Below are 6,671 nucleotides of genomic sequence, written 5' to 3'. Positions count from 1 at the left end.
AACATTAAAAAAAATCCTTTATTTCAAGCTACAAGGCTCATAATCAATTTTAACATGTCTTAATTTTAAATCGTTAAATTTCTGTCATAAAATATTGTACAAAAATATATAAACATAATCATTTAAAATTGCTCTTAATTAAAATTATCATTATTCACAATACGATATATAAAAATTTAAATTGAAACTAACATGGGAAAAAAATAAAACAATACAAAATAATAATAATAATACAAATGCAATAAATTTCTACTTCCCTCCCTATCCTATCCCAGTCTTAATTACATGCCTGTCACAGCAGTGCATGATGTAAGGGCAGTCCGGTCTGTCCCCGATCATCGCTAGGACTGTGTTGGGGCTGGCTCGCACCCGCTGGACCATGGACGTAGCGCGCAGTCGCTTCGTGGTATGGAAACACGCCGTGTGTGCCGCCGCAAACATACCCGAGGCGCTGCAGTACTCGTAGCGAGGCAGCCCCATCACTGCTCGAAATGCGTTGTTGCATATGTATAACTATAAGTAGATAAGTTACCCTCATACATAACCTTAACCTTAATATTAACCTTGTTCAGATCATAATGCCAATCATTTTACACTTGCAGCCTGTGGATCAACTGCACGAAGAAAGCTTACGGTGTGTTGCGCGTCCTCTATAATGACGCGTTTATGCGGTCATCACGCGCTGATGGGGCTGTTGGGAGTGTTGGGTTACTGCAGTGCGGAATAGGGAATGCAAACCGGTTTTAAACGAAACCGAAAAAACCGGTTAAAAGCGGTTTTTTGACGGAAACCCAAAACCGGTTTTTAGAATTTAAAAAAACCGGTTTCGGTTATATTCGGTTTTTTATTTAAGTACCTAAGTTGCATGTTTTATTCATTATAAGGGTATAAATCGGTCCTAAGCCGGTTGAATCGACATCAAATCAACGATTTAAATAATACTGGCAGTGGCAGAACATCCGTGCTGGTGTACGAATTGTATAGTAGTACTTTTTAATAAAAATGGGTATAAAAGGTCTTACTTATAATTTTATTATGCGATGCGCTGTAGAAAAATTCCACGTAATCAATTATATTAATGGCAGCTTTAGAGTCTTTTGTTGGTTCGGTGATAACGACTTACCGACAACCTTTTTTTGAGATTAATATTACAAATACTAATTAAAGTTGATTATGGAGTAAAAATAAACTTTGTTTCATTTATTTCCTACTTTACAAATCCATAATAACTTAGCAAATATTTTATAAAGGAAGGTAGTAACAGTAAACGATTTACTACTTGAATATAAATAAATAAATAAAAATAAAATAAATAAATACCGTAAAACCACCCAACTATAGTCCAAAGCTCCCAACTATGGTCCACAAATAAACTCAATTTTTCTCGTTCAGGTGTGTATTTTACTATATTTTTGTAGTTCTAAGGCAAAGTATGTTTATAAATGGAAGGTAAAACTAGGAGTAAACCACAAGGAACATTGGTATAGATACTTAATTTCCTTTTGAACTTGTGGACCATAATTGCAGTATTGGACTATAGTTGGGTAGTTTTACGGTATTATAGGACATTATTACACAAATTACTTGATTAATTAATTATTAATATATACTAGAGGACAGCGAAAAACTTAGAGCAAGATTTCGGATTGGGCCATTTTATTTAAGACAAATAACATTAAATTATAAATTGCTATTGTCACATATTTAAGAACAAATGACCTATCCCATCGGTGTCTAACCAACAAACCAAAAAAATAATTTAATATAATTGGTTTGTTCCTATTCCTAGTTACAAATAACATTAAGTCATTTGACAATTCCCATACAATACAATAAAATAGTCAGATATTCTGTCTTTAATTTCGTGATAAAATCGTGTATATACTATAGGGACCGTGCGCGTTGGAGGGTCTGCCATCTTGTGGCCTGAATCGGAACCATAAACATGCACATGTACACGTCACGTGTTTTCTTGTGCATAGTAGGGTCTGCCATCTAGTGGGCTACATCGGAACAAAAAACATCAAATTTACGCCTCGCGCCAAAAATCTGACGGCTCCTGTTCTCTCTCTTCTGCCTCCTACAGTTCATGCACGCTCCCTATACTAGCATTCGTTTTTACACGTGAAGCAATCTTATCTTTATTCCATGGCGATGAACTTAAGAATTGTTGATTCTAAAAACCGAAACCGGTTTTAACACGTGCTCATTTCTCGTTTGCCTAGGCACGACTAAAGGCAACTTGTACAATTTGTGCGTGGTAAGATATTCAATTTTAGAATGCCCTAACCTATCTGGATTTATAATATCATTGTAATCAATGTGTAAACATGACTTAAAATGAAGGCTAGCCGCACTTACCCATATTGACCTTACATATGAATAGTGTATACCCAAATATGAATTTGTTTACGTGATGTTCAATTTCTTTTAGAGAGACCTTGTAAGTATTACATTAAAATGGTAGGGATAAAATTAAATAATATAAATAAGTTGCACACTTTATTAAGGGATACAAAAAACGAAATGTTTCGAAGATTCGAACAAATATATACAAGTCTTAACATTGGGACAGTCGCGCTATGCAAAACAGTGTTTCAAAATTGTGGGCAAAGTTGACACAAACATAAACGAAACATAGAAATTTGTGGGCAAAGTTGTAACAACATAAATTACAAGAACAGCGCACACTACACTTATAACTAAACGTAAATCTATAGTCACAAAAAAAGGAGTACTAAACTGGAAGTATTTATTGAGATTGTATTACTACAGTTTATTTATTTTTATAATTCACTCCTCTAGGAAGAGGTGCTGTCAAACAATAATGTGTCAACCGACATTCATTTTACATTAAGATGTCAACCCAAAAAAAGTACGCATAAAGTTGACATATTATTACAAAATGAACGTGAGTAGAAACATTTTTGCCAAAACATCAATATTAGGTACATTATATAAAGGTGACAAACTGAAAAAGAAAAACAAAACAACTTTCAATGAAATGTTGTGTAAATGATTGATAAAATGCTTTCCAGCATTTTTTAAATTCGAATTAAGACCCGTGAATAACTTACATAAGGCATTTAGGTCCCAAGGTCCCTATCACGCGCATAAAAAAAAAACAAAATAAGTATAATAAAAGGTCACATTGACAGTTTATCTTCTATTATTAATTTAAATGAAAATTATACTTTCACGTCTAATTTACAATTGACCAAATCGAATAAGTTTAGAACATAAAAACTACTGCAAGTGTAAGCTATTGTATATGATAATAAGGATCTTGACCGAATATTTAATCATCTTTTATCATTTTTGTCGAGGAAGATTTTTTTTTTCTCTATTAGGCGGGTCGGCCAGTGGAGACGTGCCTAGTCAGAGGCAATGCGGCCGAATCACGTCTACACAAACCGAGCTGTTTCGCGCGGCAATTAACTCGCGAGGCGGCTCGTTCTGTGTGGGCCCGTCTATTCGGCAACCGAGGTTTGCGGTCACGATTTTTGACCACCAACACACATGAAAGGTTAAGGAATGCCTGATACCCTTAGACACATAGTCGACCCTCCATAACACTTCATACATTATACATTGTCATTGAATAGCTACACATCCCCGGAAATATAACATATAAGGTTATACACTAAAAACGCGTAATCACGCCAAATACATTATAGCAAAAGTTTCACTAACTAAGCTTAATATAAATCAACTAAACTAACATTTCTTATACAGTAGTAATAAAAACAAAGCAAATTGTGATAAAGGGACAAACTCCAAAGAAACTCAAATTATTCGTCCGTCTGTTTTCAGAATTAGTCATAAACAATACGCAGTGTCGATTTTATACAAAGTATAAGGTCCATGTGGAGAAGACCGTCTACAAGATCTTTCGTCACTTTTAACTGTTACGTTTGTACACATCTTCCACTTAAGAGTCGGTAGAGCAGGAGCGAAGCTCTTCCTTTCTGACTGCGTCTGAGCGACGTACGTGTGGCAATAAATGATATATGCCGATCTTACCCACATGGACCTTAAAATGCATTTAAATTTTGTAGTAAACTATGCTTTATTATTATTAAACACACTACGCATCGTAAAATTCAGTTTAACTTCTAACTTTGCCCGGACATTACCTAGTTTAGGACAAGTCTATTTCTAATTGATATCTTTCGTAAAATATATATTATATACCCTAACTTTTTCAAATTATCACAATAATTCAAAGGATTTCCATTGAAGAAACGCCAATGTATGTTTTCAATATGCTTTACAATACTAATATACATAATCGTATTACACTTGTATCGTAATACAACCAATACCTTAATATAAATTGTAACATTTTGTCCCAACTATTGCAATTGTTTAAAATAAGAGTTTTATAATTTTCAACGCTGAAATAATTACTTTTATTTTATATTACTAAAAAAAAACCTTTTTGTACTTCAATTGAAGAACCATTACCACTTATAGCAGTTGTCCTGTGAGCAAAGTGACCTAGTTATTTCATTAGAACTCGGCCAATCTAGCAATTTATGTATAGTTCGTTCGCGTTAAAAATGCAGTAAAATCATTATCCGCCGGCCTAGCCACGCCCGGAACCAATCAAATCGTTCCTGATTAGAAAGTCAAGTTCACACTGACCAGTTGGAGGCATACTTTCTAATTAGGAACGATTTGATTGGATACGAGCATCGCTAGGCCGCCGGACAATGACGATTATACTGCATTCTTAACGCGAACGAACTATAGGTATCTTAGTAAAACAAACTATAATAGCTTCGAAACATTATGTTACTTTGTGCGAAAATCAGGTTTGATATCAAGAAAATATTCCGACTTTGTCTAAATATTTAGATATATATATATTTATTATTTGTTCTACACGAATGAAAACTTGCTGTACCTATTTAATATTCTATTTTGTCAAGGTTTGGTAAGAAATCTCTTCCTCAGTAAGGTCTGCAATCACATGTAACTAATGATATGTCACAAAACGTTATTGCATATAAAACCTAGGCGAAATTGGGGACGACACATCAATGAAAAAAATAGGTAATACGTAAAGTAAAGAAGCTCAATACAAATTGCAAATAACATAAACAAACCAATTCACCTTCATTACTTCGTAATCTCGCAACTAATCTTTTAACCGCTTAGAATTTTTCATCGAGCGCGCTCGTGTCGCGCCGGTGCGAAGTTACACGAAGTTTTGTCTTATTTATCAGACTGCGGTGAAGTGAGCCGGATATTGGATATCTTATCAACAGTTTATATGCATAAATCTTTTATTTATATAAATTTATAAGCACAATATATAATAATTATTATTTCAGTGAAAACAAGTATGTCTAATACTCAAAACCTGTCATATTTGTTTACATTGTTAGCCATTGCTATTAAACTAGTGTATATATTTTAGTGTAAATGCATTACAATCTTTTTAATACGAATTTAAATTATACTATAACTTGGAAATACTTCAGTAGCACCGACAAACAATATTATTTTGCCTCCATTTTTACTTTGCCCAGGTTTAGATTATTGAGTTCAATATTAGAAAGGAACATGGACACACATTACATTAGTTTGGCGTCCCGCAGTTTCGAATAGTTAATTTTGAATTTGATTATTAATTGTTTAAGTCCGCTATACAATTGCATTTTTTTGTTGTGGTGACTGGGCAAAGTTACATACAACATCAAATTTGGACTATTTAAGCACCAGGACCACAACAACGTATTTGAAGCGGTTGCGTATAAGAACAAATAAAATCTATATAATCAATGTAAATGCAGACAAGATTGAAAAAGTATACACAGCAAAAAATGAAATGCTATTCGTTTGGCAGTACTAGTTATTATAAATATATAAACAATTTGTGCACAATATTGAACAATATTTTCTGGGAGGACCTTTACAAATATTCCATAATGGTATTTAGGACAAATAAGATGTTTTAACATTCAAAATTAACAAGCGAGATACCAAAAAAAGAAGGGTATACATGTTGGTATTTTATAATCAGAAAAATAAGGCCGGTATTCAGTCCATGGTATTCTGATGCAAAAGGCGTACTATGTGGTATCACTTGTATCAAACTTTAAACAAAGGTTACTAATACTAAATTAAAATCAGCCTTAAAAATACACATAACTGCTAAACCAATCAATACCTTAAGATTATTCTACGGATTGCATAATGGGGCATAGACATTCGTTGGCCTAAATGGCCTAAAAAGTACAAATAGTTGTTATATCGGCCCAATTCCGTGGTGTTCTACACTAGTTGCAATTACATTGTCACCGGGACCATCTATTACAAAGAACTGAACTATAGTAGGCTTGCTTAATTGCAGTTAAATCGTATATTAATCATCGGATTTTTCAATGTGTCAATTCATATAAATTTAGTATTAAGCGCCTAAGAACGTTTAACATTATCCGATCCGATATAGTAAAAAGAGTCCCTGTATATTTTTTATATTCATTAGCCAGGTCCACACAGAGCGATCATACGCGCGAGGCAGTTTCCTCACGCACAATACGGCCAGTGTAGACGTGCCTCGGCCGAGGCGGCGCGCTCGTGCGAGGAAAACGCCGACACGTCTACACTGGCCGTATTGCCTGGCGCGTATGCTCGCTCTGTGTAGACCCGGCTATTTTATA

General features: G+C 34.3%; 1 protein-coding gene across 1 annotated transcript in view; it reads right to left on the bottom strand.

The window, feature by feature from the left end:
- LOC133525464 (uridine-cytidine kinase) overlaps positions 1-6,671 on the bottom strand; it is a 30,502-nt gene that overhangs the window by 10,735 nt on the left and 13,096 nt on the right. The window lies entirely within an intron of this gene.

The sequence above is a fragment of the Cydia pomonella genome, chromosome 1 (genome assembly GCF_033807575.1).
Source record: "Cydia pomonella isolate Wapato2018A chromosome 1, ilCydPomo1, whole genome shotgun sequence".
NCBI lineage: Eukaryota > Metazoa > Arthropoda > Insecta > Lepidoptera > Tortricidae > Cydia > Cydia pomonella.
The sequence above is the reverse complement of the archived record's forward strand: the minus strand, read 5'-3'. Positions and strand labels throughout refer to the sequence as shown.